Source organism: Diabrotica virgifera, chromosome 9, assembly GCF_917563875.1.
Source record: "Diabrotica virgifera virgifera chromosome 9, PGI_DIABVI_V3a".
Classification (NCBI taxonomy): domain Eukaryota; kingdom Metazoa; phylum Arthropoda; class Insecta; order Coleoptera; family Chrysomelidae; genus Diabrotica; species Diabrotica virgifera.
The window spans coordinates 201,913,452-201,928,494 of NC_065451.1; the positions used below are offsets into that span (position 1 = coordinate 201,913,452).

The 15,043-nt window shown below is 33.1% G+C and overlaps 1 long non-coding RNA gene and 1 pseudogene across 1 annotated transcript; one reads left to right on the plus strand and one right to left on the minus strand.

Moving 5' to 3' along the window:
* Positions 1-15,043, plus strand: part of LOC126891608 (zinc finger protein 721-like) — a 67,270-nt pseudogene that overhangs the window by 32,572 nt on the left and 19,655 nt on the right.
* LOC114340629 (uncharacterized) lies at positions 4,559-7,432 on the minus strand. Its single transcript, XR_007700673.1, has 3 exons — positions 6,796-7,432; positions 6,538-6,737; positions 4,559-4,740 (listed from the first exon to the last, which is right to left on the minus strand). It is a non-coding gene; the product is annotated as an uncharacterized LOC114340629 (long non-coding RNA).

A 15,043-nucleotide genomic window follows, 5' to 3' on the forward strand; every position in this document is an offset into this window, starting at 1 on the left:
TCGTACTTGAGACGCTGTGTCAGGTGAGGTGTTTGAAAATTTGTGTAACTTGATTGCTTGATTCTGTGGTGTGAAGGTGGTTAAACTTTTGTTTTATTTTTTTTTGTTTTGTTTGTTTTTGTTGTTGCGAATATATCGCAGAAAGTTTTTAGATGAAGTAATTGTATGATGAAGATAACACAGAAAATACAAGAGGGCAGCATACTTTGCAAAACAATTGTTACAATTTGAAATCAACAATTTGTTAACTTGTTGTCTTGCAGGTAAAAAAAGTGACTTTTTAAAAAAATTATATCTTGGAAACTAAAAATTATTTTTATTTATAATTGAAACATGTAAAAGTATAGTACTCTCAAAAAAATTTCAGCCACAAATATTCATTTTTGTAGAGTTGACTGCAATTTTTCGACAACAGCCCTTTTTTGCAGTGAGCAGCATAACAAGTCCAGTCTCATCTGAAATCAAAGTTTCTTGTAGTTTATACCTCTGGCTAGTGAATGAACAAAGGATTTTTTTATTAGATGAGGTCATTTTTGTTTTATAAAAAAAAACTACTTTAAAAATGAGAAAAATTGGGGTCAAAAATGTGTTTAAACTTATGTAAAATCTTCAAATTTCATTTTTTTTAATTCCTTCGTTCATATTCTAGCCAGAGGTATAAACTACAAGAAACTTTTTGATTTCAGATGAGACTGGACTTCCCAGGCAATCAAATAACGTTTACAAAACGTTGAAAAGACGTCATAATTATCACCAAACCACGTCAGTTTATCACGTTTTTTCGACGTCGAAAGTCACGTGAATATGTCCCACCATAACTGACGTCATTTTTATCACGTTTTAGATACGTGATATCAACAACATAGTTTTCATGTCGTTTTTTTATATTATTTTTCATTTTATGGTTTTAAAAATCGACAATAATAATTATTCGTATGGACATTGTTGGTATTGCAATTTTTCATTTAACTGTTTTAAATTTAGCTTATAGGCTAAAAATAAAACCAAATGGAAGACTTTATAACATACATAGAATTACAATCAAATTACAATACCATCAATGCAACATTATAGAATTTTCACTTTTTATATAGGTAAGTATGTTTACTGTGTCAAAACGGAAACAACATATAAACTAATAAATAATTTATTAACAAATTATCCAGCATAATATCTTATTTAACGTTAACGCAGTAAATTAAATCAAAAAGAATCGTGAACAACAAACAACACATAATAATTATGTAGTTAATTAACAGAAAAAAAAACACCAAAAGTCTTATTATTTTACCTCACAAAGCACGTAAACAATAAATGAAGTTTGGAGTCAGAGTCAATAGTCAATGTCATAACAGGTCAGTTTTTACTTTTCCAGTTGTTTTGCTTTCAAAAATCAGTAGAAATCAGTATTCTTTTTAGGCCATGTAAATAGGGCTTTTCATCGATTGTCATTTGTTTCGAGCTTCTGTCATGTGTCACATAATATTAATATATCTACGTCGTACGTCTTTGGTTTGTATCATTGGATATATCAATAACGTATGACGTAGATATATTAATATTTAGTGACACATGACAGAAGCTCGAAACAAATGACTGTGAATGAAAAGCCCTATACGGTAAAACCTGTGTTATCGGTCACCTGTCAAAATCGGCCACCTGTACTAACAGCCAGTTTAAAAAATCTTCAAATCTTTGTGAGGTAAAATCAAATCATTCAAATCTTCAAATCTTTGTGAGGTAAAGATTTCCTTATTTAAATAATCCAATAATACCAGGTCATAATTTATTATGACCTGGTATTTACGGCCATCTTTATAATACGGACGTGGTCAAATAATCTCGTATTTTTAAAGCCCATTTCATAGAAATTTACCTGTTAATAACGGCCAATAGTCCTGTCGCCAAGGGGGTACAACGGCCTCCTTAATTCAGATGGACTTACCCAAATTTTTTTTATGTATTTTGACCCGTAGAACACGAATTTTTTGGGTAACAGTTGATCCGGATGTCGATAAAATATATTGTTATAAACAAAGAACTTGAGGAATTACATAGCAGTGATTTTTTTGCAAAACAAAACATTTTTTTGTATTCTTTGGGTGATTCTCATCAAAAAATGGTCTTACAAGTTTTTTCGTAGGATGCATAATTTTCGAGATAAACGCGGTTGAACTTTCAAAAAATCGAAAAAGTGCAATTTTTAAACCCGAATAACTTTTGACTAAAAAATAAAATAGCAATTCTGCTTACTGCATTTGAAAGTTCAAGTCAAATTCTATCGGTTTTGATTATTTGCATTGCTAAAAATTAAGTTTTTATTTGTTAAAAAAGCCATAAACACATAGTGTTTCCCGTGCCCAATGCATGCGTTTTAATTTACGTAATTTACGTAGAAATATGCGTATGCGCGCCTACTCGTTCGATTTCAAATGAGAAATGCATTGAAAACATCATTCAATCACTATGTGTTTGTAGCTTTGTTTAACAATAACAAAATTAATTTTTAGCAATGAAAGTAATCAAAACCGATAGAATTTAACTTGAACTTTCAAATGCGGTAAGCAGAATTGCTATTTTATTTTTCAATCAAAAGTTATTCGGGTTCAAAAATTACAATTTTTCGATTTTTTGAAAGTTCAACCGCGTTTATGTCGAAAACTATGCATCCTACGAAAAAACATTTTTTGCTTAGAATGACCCAAAAAATACAAAAAAATGTTTTGTTTTGCGAAATATCGCTGTTATGTAATTCCTCAAGTTCTTTGTTTATAACAATCTTATAGACATCCGGATCGACTGTTACCCAAAAAATTCGTGTTCTACGAGTCAAAATACATAAAAAAAACTTGGGTAAGTCCATCTGAATTAAGGAGGCCGTTGTACCCCCACTGACGACAGGACTACAATATATGTTGATAGATTTCAGTAGGTCAGTAATTGGAGTTAAAATCAGTAGGTCTACTGAAAAATCAGTAGACCTGGTAACCTTGAACATTATGAGCATTAACTCTAAAAGCTCCTCCCATTTTTGTGACGTCAGACTTGAGCTGTCTAAAATGAAAACGTGTTTTTAAACGTATTTTAACGTCATTAATCTTACATATTTAAAATCACTTACAAAAGACGTTTATACGACGTAATGTTCAAACACGTGGATATATTCAACCAAAAACTGACGTTTCCTCGACGTTATTGACGTCACTTGGTTGCCTGGGTTAGTTATGCTGCCAACGCAAAAAAAACTTAAACTCTACAAAAATGAATATTTTTGGCTGAAACTTTTTTTGAGACTACCTTAAGTACTATACTTTTACATGTTCCAATTATAAATAAAAATAAATTTTAGTTTTCGAGATATAATTTTTTTAAAAAGTCACTTTTTTTACCCACAAGACCTATATGTAACCCCTTAAAAAAATGTTTCGAAGAATATGTTTGATGGGCAAGATGCATACATATATTTAGAAGGAAAGTTCCTGATTTCTGTAGTATAATACATAATACCAAAGAGGAAGTAGCCCTAAGCGCCGGACTCCACTTGCGATTTGTAGTTGTGAAGATTGAACACATTCTTTCAAATAGAAGTCAATCCATGATTATTTAGTCACAAATGGATTGACTTGTATTTGAAACAATGTGTTCAATCTTCCTGATTACAAATCGCAAGTGGAGTGCGGCGGTAATAACACCAAAATATTCCATATAGGTCCATAGAAGGTACACAGACATTGAAAAATTCCTGGAATATCCCCGAAAACATGTTCCCTGAACATCCCAGGAAAATCCTGTGTCAGCATTTTAAACATTACCTGAATGTCTTATTGGAACATTCCATGAATGTCCACGAATGTTCTCTGGACATTCAAAATATATTTTGTTGACATTCCCTGGATATACCAGAAATACAGTGATGAGCGCTCTAATAACCGGCAAAATAGCACAAAAGATGTATTAAGTAGTGAGATAAAAAGACATGAAACTAGTCGAGCTGGGAAATTTAGCGATATTAACTTATACATTTAGATTGTATCGATTGTGTACCACCTTCAGACGTATCAGACGAGTTTGGAAACTACCACTGTCACAGTGACAGTTTTAGTTGACATACTCCTCCGATATGTGTAAAGGTGGGATCAATATAACGTAAATTTAAAGTTTAATTTCGCTAAATTTCCCAGCTCGACTAGTTTCATTTCTTTTTATCTCACAACTAAATATGTTGCCCATATTTTGCCGGTTATTAGGGCACTCATCACTGTACATCCTTGCTGATGTGACAATACCTCCTATCTGTTTTTTCATGAGTTTTGTATGAGAGATGGAAAAACATGTTTTAAGGTCACCTCCTGTGTTCATATGTAAGTTTTGACTTGTTTTGTAGTTCATAGATAGTTTAATTTACTACAAAACAAGTCAAAAAATATCATATGAAAACAGGAGGTGACCCTAAGACAAGTTTTTAGTCTCTCTTAAAAAACTCATGAAAAAAAAAACAGATAGGATGTATTATTACATCACTGACGATATGTGGCCATACCAAATAATACATCCTTGATAAATATAAACATTTTTATTGAACAAAATCTTTTCATACATTTTTTTAATGCAATTTACTGATATTCCTAAATATTTCAAAAAAATGTGTCACATTTGCTTTGTAAACCTTTCTTTTGCCTTTCGTAGCCACATATTCCGTTTCCTTCCTGGTTTTTTGTAAACCACTTCTCTCAGCTGATTCTAAAAAAAAATAAAATAAATGGTAATTTTTCTATCCTTTACAATTAACAATCAGAAGAAATATTATTTACAGATAATGATATGCATAATAATAATAGGTTTGTTCTAGCATCAGTTTCAAACAGTTTGAAACCATCAGCGAATAGTGGACCAGCGCGAGTAGAGGGGATCGCACTGGTGACTGTATTATGTTCTTTTACTGACCAACTGTTTGCTGACGGTTTTTGACTAGTTTGACTGTTTGCTAGAATAAACCTAATAATAATGAATATTTTGTATTTTGACAATGACATCTGATGTGGAAGTCAAAACATTAATAAAATTATTTTTTCAAGTTAACTTTCACATGCGCGTCTTAAAATTGTACTTTTAATACTTATATCATAAATAACTATTAAAACTGTCTTAAGAGGAAACAGTATCGATCAACAGGTAGCGAAAATGTGTTCCAAGATTGCGGCTGTAATTTTGAATATTTTTTCGAGATATTTGGCACACATATTCTTAATATAATAAAGAATGGCGGTACAGAGCCTAATTTGAAAAATATATTAAAATGTGGAAATTACCCTGTAATTAAATACAATATAAAAAAACGAGCTTGTACTGCCATTAAGAAGAACAAAAAAATACACTTTCTTCAAATACAACTTTTTTATCCGATTTTGTGTTATTTTGGAACTACTAAAATTTTTTATTTCATTAGTAGTTCCAAAATTACACAAAATCTAGGCATCGGATAAAAAAGTTTATTTGAAGAAAGTGTATTTTTTTGTTCTTCTTAGTGGCGGTACAGGCTCGTTTTTTAAATATTGTATAATTACAGAGTAATTTCCACATATTAATATATTTTTCAAATTGGGCTCTGTACCGCCATTCTTTATTATTTTACGAATATGTGTGCCAAATACCTCGAAAAAATATTCAAAATTACAGTGGCAATCTTGGAACACATTTTGGCTACCTGTTGATCGCTACTGTATTAACTTAAAACATTGTAATTTGCTAAACCAGTATATTTTACTCTACTACTGCTCTACTAGGTACCTCATTTTCCACTGTTTCTAAAGACTTGTTTACATGGGTAGAGTTTTGAGGAGAGTAGAGTAGCGGTAGTACTCTACCAAAAATGGCTTGATACCATTCACATGAGGAGAGTACAAGTATAGTACTGATGCTAGTATAGTGAAACCGATCTTTGTATTTTTAAACACTCTTGATTATAAGTGCACCTTAAATTCTTAATTTTTTGCTTAAGCTCGTTTACTCCAAAGCCCCCTTTGCCATTCTTTCGACGATTTCATCCTCCGCAGCTTGCTGCAAACTTTTATTTATGTAGTAGACACTACCTAAATTCCATAAACATTGGTATTCGCCGTATTATAGCTCTACAAGTTTTAAAGTTTCATCTTCGGTGAACTTCATTTTCACTATTTACACAAAACACAATTCCAGCCAGAATGACAGCGCCCCCATGTACTCTCCTACCTACTCTATTCTGCCATAATTGAGCGTGTTCCATGGGTAGAGTGTGCAGCCGAGTAGACATTTTGGCAGTAGTGGTGGTCATAGAGTAGTTACTTTGCCATAGGTTGCTAGTCACTCTACTTTAACTCCAACTATACACTCTACCAGCTATTCTACTGTGCTGAGCATTTTTACAGGTAGAGTTACTCTACTATATCAAGTACTTGCATCATTACTCTACCCGTGTAAACAAGTCTTAAATCTACTGAATGAAAATCTACTTAATCTTAATCTACTCTTAATGAAAAATGTCTAAAATCATTTACCCACCTAGTATTATTGTAGAATTTAAGACAGTCCAGTGCCTTATAAATAATTTCAATATGAATATTTTTTCCTTTAATTCTCCTTTGATACCACTCCATTTTAGATTTTGGGGAACTTATTTCATTGTGTTTATAGCCCATATTTATTGAAGGAACCCAATCTGGAGATTGTTATTATCGATTAAGTCGGCTGGGCTGGTTTTCCTATAAGATTAAAATGTTAACATCTTCAAAAATCGTTACTGTTGTAATTGTAACTTACCAGATATAAAATGATTACAGCAGACAGGACAGGAAAATTTTCATTTCGCTAGTAAAACCTGTACATTGTATTGCATTTAACCATTGTTGTCTCTCAGATACCTTATTTAGTTCAGTTTAAAAGTGAACTTTATCTTGACTTTATCACAATTACTTTGCATTTCACACTTCAAAACACAACACCAATGAAGCATATTATCTTTCTAAATTAATACTTCCAGAGAAAATGTTAAATGAATCTTTGTACAACACAAAATTACAAAGAAATACAACTAAAATTATCTAAAACTCATGAAGAACAGATAGAATAAGATTTATCTTTTACACCCAGTAGCCATATTGAGAATAGTATACCTACATATTATTATGAATCAGTAGAAACGATTTATATTTAAAGGTAAATATAACTCCGCACCACCACGCAACTCGAAACACAAGTACGCAAACACGGTTGCGTGAAGCGTGGCTCGCAATCGTGAAATTTACGAGACTTGCTCGACCTGTAGATTCTTGTTTCAAATAGTGAAGCAAGATTGACACCAACATACAAGAGAGAGGTCCTAGAGAGAGACAGACAAGGTGGTGGAAACTTTGACAGGCCGTGTAATTTGAGTTGCCTATATAAATGGACCCGATTGAATCAGTATTTACAGTTCGTTGAATATTTTAACTTGGGCCTAATGCTGATTGGCAGTACATATTTCAAAATTTAACCACTTTTTTGTATTTAGGGGATAAATAGAGTACACAGTGCCATACTTTTTTGTTTAGATACTTTTCAGAATTGTTATTTGTATTTATCAAAACAAATACCTACTTTCCTAAAGTATTTGGGAGTTAAATAATTTTAAAACTATTTAAATACTAAATTAGTGACTGTTTTATACAAAGTGAAGAAGTCCTTGATTATGTTTTTATGTTACTTTTATATTTTAGACTTTTATATTTCCCCGATTTAAGTTGATATAGGCAACTCAAATTACACGGCCTGTCAAAGTTTCCACCACCTTGTCTGTCTCTCTCTAGGACCTCTCTCTTGTATCGTGGATGCATTAGTTGTCTTTGTGCCTATTCCATCCGTATTGACAGTTCATTGGCTCCAACCCAACCAAACAAGTGACTTTTTTTGTTTTGTGTGTAGTAAAATTATTATTGGAATTCATACATAAAATCAAGTGTGATAAAATGGAAATGGAAGTAAAACAAGAAAGTAGCGAGGAAACATGTAAAATAGAAATAGAGTATAATGACTTGGATGATGCCCTTTTAGAAGGCGTGAAATGTGAAATTAAGGATGAAGCTAATAGGCAGGACACATATTATGATTCTTTGGATTTAAAGAAATGTCCCATAAATACTGAAATAGAACAACATGGAAGTAAACTCGACCCGTTTGAAGAAGACCAAAAAACTGAAAAAGGTTAGTAAAAAAATATGGTAAAAATATTTAGTACTTACAGTAAAACCTGGATATAACGGACATCGGATATCATCATCATCAATGGTGCTACAGCCCTATGAAAGAGCCTCGACCTTCCCAAGTCTATTACGCCAGTCAGTCCTATCCGTTACCAACCGTTGCCATGCCAGTTTGCTGTGCCTATTTTTCTCCCATTCTCATCTACACCATCCTTCCATCTATCTGAGTGTTGGCCTACCCCTATTTCTACTTCCCACCAGTTGTGATATAAGGATTCTTCTAGGAGCGTATGTTTTTCTTTAATAAATTCAAAAGTATTTTTAATTTTTAACTCATTATTTTTTTATTTGACTTTAATATCATTCTAGATATCCTCATCTTTTAAAATAAAAAAAATTCCCCATATTTTACGAATAAAAATATATTCTGAAGTTGATGTTTAGTAAAATACCATCTATTATGTGTAATTGCAAGTAGTTTTACGCTAATGACGTCGACTTTGCAAAGTAACAAGACACTTACTCAACAACACACACACTACACATGACACTAATACTCATGTTGTGACTGACTGAATGACATAAAGTCCATGCCATAAAAAAAAAGAAAAAAAAACTTCATTTTTTTGTTAATTGTCATTTTTGACCTGGGGTCATTTCCCCCCCCCCCCCCTTGGTCATCCGTGTAACAAAAAAAGGTTGGTCATCGGAAGGTTAAAAGCATAAAGATATTTTTATTCATATCAAAAATGAGTACCTAATTCTCACAACAAACTACATACTCAAGCCGAGTATCTACTTCTGATTTTTATTCTTACCAGGTGGAGTATGTACTCCAATATTTATTTGGATTATAAACTACATGCTCATTTTTATTCATATATTCATACGAGCCAATGTTTACACTCTTGTGAGAACGTTTTGTGACTCAAAATCAACCACAATGAAAGCTTTGACTAATTATTAGTTAGGCTAACTTTCGGATAATCTGAATTATTCAGAATCTGAACAAGTTAAGTCATTTATTCATGTTAATATACAAAAGTACTTACAAACGTCAAAAAACAGTGTACAACTTTGGTTCACATATATAAAATACAAATATAAAAACACAAGGCATAATATGACAAAGAACAATTCAACAATTCACAACCCCGTTCCAAACATTAAAGTTGAAATTTAAAAATTTATCACTGCTGTAAAATGCTTGACTAATGAGAAAATTTTTTAGTGATTTTCTAAATTGTAAAATTGGCAATTCAGTAATTTCAGTAGGCAGCTTCTTGTAAAATGTTACACCATAAGAGTTTGGTCCGTCTCTACTTCTTTGGAGCCTGGTGTAGGGCAGTATTAAGGCATGCTTATTCCTGGTTTCATATCAGTGTACATCCTCATGTCTTTGATGACAATCTATATTTTGTTGTATGTGAACAATACTCTCTAGAATAAATACCGAAGGCAGAATAAGGGCCGGTATTTCCAACCTCACTTAAGCCAAAGCTTACTTTAAGCCTTTGCTTAAGCTTAGATGCCTGTATTTCCACACCAATTTGAGGCTTAAGCCTAGGCTTAAACCAAATAATTTTAAGCTCGCGCGGGAGTTGGTTTAAGTCTTTGCTTAAAATTTGTTTTCTGTTTTTTGAGGTTATTTCTATAAATTATTAATTAGAGAGTTATTTTGAAAGCCAACTTTTGAGTAATAACGTTATTATTCGATTATTAAATAATAATCTATAAATCTATTAATTTATTAATCGTAATAACGATCATTAAAATTCTTACTACTTTTGGAAGGTGTAGGCACATGGAAATTATTTATTTATACAATGCTTGGTAGGTACATTTATTTTACAAAAATAAACTTACATTCGAATTTGACATTTTAAGGAATATATCCAATAAACAAAATTACAAAGACGGATCTATTGCTTATGCAAAATAACAATAAAAATATAACCAGAGAAAATATAGACAATAAACTAACAACACATGTACCATGTACACAAAATTAAGTAACTGACATTGATACAGATGACAATATAAAATTAAACGTCAACAGTAGTGGTTTTCACCTCAGAACAGTGAGTTCTGGCATTTTGACGTATTCAGAGGTACCAAACCAATTAACTTTACAGTTGAGCATCAGTTTAGTTAAGGAAATGATGGAAATACGACACCCGGCTTAAGCTTCTCCTTAACTTTTGACACAGGCTTAGCTAAGCAAAAGCTTAAGTAGCTATTGAAATACTGGCCCTTAGTATGTGTAGTATAACAAATGCTTGCCGACATTCTTTCTGCTAGGGCAGGCCAGAAATTATCCTTACTATTGTTCTCTGAATACGAAAGACATATTTGGCTCCAGCACTGTGATCCCATACCAAAATTGCATTAACTAATGTGTGAATGACAGTGCAAAATAGGCCTGTTGTAAAGTAAACTGAGATACACACTCAGAAAGTCTTCTAATCAGAAAAGACGCAGTTCCTAACTTAGCAACAAAGGACATTGTATGAGCTTTCCAACATAGGCCTGCATCCAAGTAAACCCCCAAAATTTTTATTTGTTTGTCTGCATCTCTGTATGGAAGTTGTCTTGTTGAAAAAATCGAAGACTGGGTTTTATTGAGGTTTAGAAGCAACATATTTGCTGCAAGCCATTGTTCTGCCTTATCTTGTGCTTGTTTTGATGCCTCTATTGCTGCATTACAATCCCAATCTTTGCAGGTAATAGTAGTATCATCAGCAAAAAGAGTAAATGAACTTGTAAGATCTGTCTGTGGAAGATCATTAATATAAATTAGAAATAAGTCCCAATGTTGACCCGTGAGGCAAAGAATACATATCTACCACAAGAACCGACACGAATGGATTATCTATGAACAAAATTTTTATGCGCATGTCCGAGATCGGCCATTTCTCAATTTGCCTCAATAGCAAATAATTTTGGTGACGTTTGTCTTGTACAGGATCGGCGTTTGTTGTTTGTTTGGCTTGGCTTGGCATTAGTATGTTGTTTTTGTATCAGTTTGTAGCTCGTAATATTTTGTTTAGACTTATTTTCTAGGTTTTAAGTTTAGTTTTTATTTTATTTGTGTATAGTGTATTAGTTTATTAGTGTAGTATTTATTCGTGTGTACATAGTTAAGTGGTTTATTTACTGTTGGAATGGCTGCGAAACGACGAGGGTTTTCATGTAGGTATATTTCATGGCTGCCAGAAAAAAACAGGGGGTGGTTTAAGCCTATTTTCAATCCCAAAAAATGAGGAAAGGTATGTTGCAATTTTGTTATACCTTATTCTTTATCGATAGAGAAGTTTGTTATGTATACATAATGGTAATAATACTGCAGTATAGCGACACGAGTTTTGTTGGAATCATATGAGAGTGAGTACACAAAGACACACACAGAATATTTTTTTTCTAATTCCACTTTAAATTTACCTTACCTTTCATCAAAACTATTATCCAAGAAAGTTATCATTATTATCACAAGAGAGTGAGAGTAAATTAAAAATAATGCAAGGCATAGGTATCTCTATACTTCAGAATTACTAACTAGGTACCTAGGTGGTACTTAAATGTTTAGTATTTTAAACCCCAAATTTGATCTTACTGTATACTTCATTTATTACGTTATATTTGTATTTCAGGGCTGATCTGTGGTTAAGAGCTGCCAATAGGATGGACTTGATGGAAAAGAGTATTGAAAGCTTGCACAAGTATTTCAAATTGTGTAAGCTGTATTTTGAATCCTACCCCGATATTCGACTTTAAAGAATGTACCTACTTTTGGCTGGTTTCCAAGACAATAAAAATTAAAAATATTGACATTCGATTTTAACATACAGTTTCTTGTTGTTGATCACGAACATTTGTCACCCAAAAAAATTGGATTCCGTGACGGTTACAACGACTGTGTTATTTTTCGATTATTTTTCGAAATATAATGAATTAGGAAATACCTCGACAAACAAGTAATTGGTCCTAGGTTTTCACCCAAAGTAATTGAAAATAGAACTGGAAATTGATATTTGAACTCTTTATGTAACTTTGCGTCGATTGATATACGATTTTACTAATTCTGAGTCATCTTTATTTACATTCATATCATATTTTGTGTGACTTTAAAACAGTACTTACGGCTGTAACTCTAAAACCGAAGTCCGATGTCAAATTTCCCATCTTTAATACCATCCATGGGTTATAAGCTTTCATTCGACACCTCATTTGTCATTCTATCGGTATTAGTAACTGAGGAGTTGTATTCGCAGTCGAACGGACAGACAGTCATGAAACCAGAAGTATAAATTTGTTCTCGTCTTGCGAATGCGCGTCGAATAATATATCATAATATATCACTTGTGCTATTGCGGTGACTTTAAAAGAGTACTTCCGGTCGCATTTCTAAAACCGGAAATCCTAGGTCAAATTTCTCACCTTTAGTACCATCCTTGGATTATGAGCTTTCATTCGACACCCCATTTGTGATTCTACCTGGTATAGTGACGGGGGAGTTACATTTGCGGCGGGACGGACAGACAGCCTAGATCAAATTTCTCACCTTGAGTACCATCCATGGATTATAAGCTTTCATTTGACACCTCATTTCTCATTCTACCTGGTATAGTGACAGAAGGAGTTATATTCGCGGTCGGACGGACAGACAGCCTATTAGGTCACACCAAGTCGTTCAAATTCTCACCAACTTCACATTTTTTCAAAATTGGTGAGAACAACAAATTATATTTTGTATCGTTGTATCAATATAAGCCAAAAATAATAATTAGTGAATGTCACGCCACTATAATATATTTTATTATTGGTCTTTCAATGCTAAAATCAGGATAAAAAGGTATTTTATCCATGGTTTTAATCAATATAATTCTCACCATTACTTTGTGTTGTCTTTGCAACCTTTTGTAAATCAAAAATAATTCCACCATATTAAGAATGCAATATATTAAGAACAAAAGCCGGCCCTGCATGCAACCTTTTTCTCAGTGCAACCAAAATTTTATTGATACACGCCAGAAATGTGTGAGACTTTTCTCAGTGTACTCGTGTGTTCCCTTGGCAACTCGATACTGAAATTAAGTACATGCTAACAACAAAAGAATCGCCGTCCGTGTCGGTTCTTGGTAGTTAGGTATTCTTTGCTTGAGGTAATCCAATATTTATAGCTCTCTCTGCCGACCTCATTTTACCCACCTGCACACTCTGCTTTCTATTGGAGAGATAGCTGGAGATCATTTCAATGCTACTATCTCCAAACCCATATCTCTCCAATTTCCTGAGAAACAGTTCATGTGAAACACAATCAAAAGCTTTGCTCAGTCACAGAATGTAGCCAACAGATAGCAGCTCTGCTTGAAAGCCTCTTGAGTCTTCATCATTAAGTCCACGATGGCTTTTGTTGTATTTAAACCCCTTCTAAAACCAAACTGAATATTTGTAAACAAATTTTTGGATTCAAAATACTTAATAATCATTGCTGCCATACATTTCTCAAATACCTTTGATATTATAGGAAGGAGTGATAGTGGCCTATAATTGGATGGGTCATCATTGTCACCCTTTTTATAGATCAGTACCACCACTGCTTTTTTGAGCAGATCAGGAAAGATGCTTTCCTTAAAACAGTGATTTATAAGTGTTGTTTATGGACCAACAATGAGATGTTTCACTCCTTTTATTATGTTAACCGAGAATCCGAAATAGTCTCTACTTTTCTCAAATACCTTTGATATTGGCCTATAATTGGATGGGTCATCATTGTCACCCTTTTTATAGATCGGTACCACCACTGCTTTTTTGAGCAGATCAGGAAAGATCTTCTTCTTCTTCTTCTTAAGGTGCCTATCCGTTCCGGATGTTGGCGATCAGCATGGCTATCCTAACTTTGCGTGCTGCTATTCTGAATAGTCCGGTTGTCGATGTATTAAACCACTTTCTCAGGTTTTGAAGCCAAGGTATTCTTCTTCTCCCAAGTCCTCTCTTTCCAAATACCTTGCCTTGAAGAATGAGTTGCAACAAGCCATATCTCTGTTCATTCCTCATAACATGGCCAAGATATTCTAGTTTGCGCTTTTTGATTGTGTTAATAATCTCGCATCAGGAAAGATGCTTTCCATAAAACAGTGATTTATAAGTGTTGTTTATGGACCAGCAATGAGATGTTTCACTCCTTTTATTATGTTAACCGAGAATCCGAAATAGTCTACTTTTCTTGTTCACCAAATTTGTTAAAATGTCTCTGATTTCAATGAGAAACATCTTGGAAGAAAAATACTTCCCCAAACATGGTGACGATATCAAAATCCTAGGGAGAAGAAGGAGGGTTAAATCTGGATCTGCAAGTTATAGGCGACATTAATGAAGAAGACATTAAATTCATTAGGTGTAATTTTTGTTTCTAACTTGCTCTTAGACTTGTTTCTTTGTTCATTGATAATATCCCACATACACTTAATTAGATTGGATGCAGTTGAAATAAGGTTATCATTGGCCCTTTGTTTAGCACATTTTATTGCTAATTTGTAATATTTTTTGTGATTTGTTAATAGATTTTTCTGAGCCAATGTAGGAAACTCATCATACTGCTCCTTTATCAATTGCAGAGCTTCCCTCATGGACTTCAAATCATCGTTGAACCAGTTTATTAGTCGACTTTGATCTCTACGTTTTTTATAGGATTTTTCAGGAATAAGTGTAAGAAAGCCTTGCTTAATTCATTATGAAATGCAAAAATTTAGCTTCAGCAGGCAAGTCAGAATCTAGGCTGGCCCCCCATTAGTTCGGATTTGCGGGATTCTACTGTATTTAGTTTATAT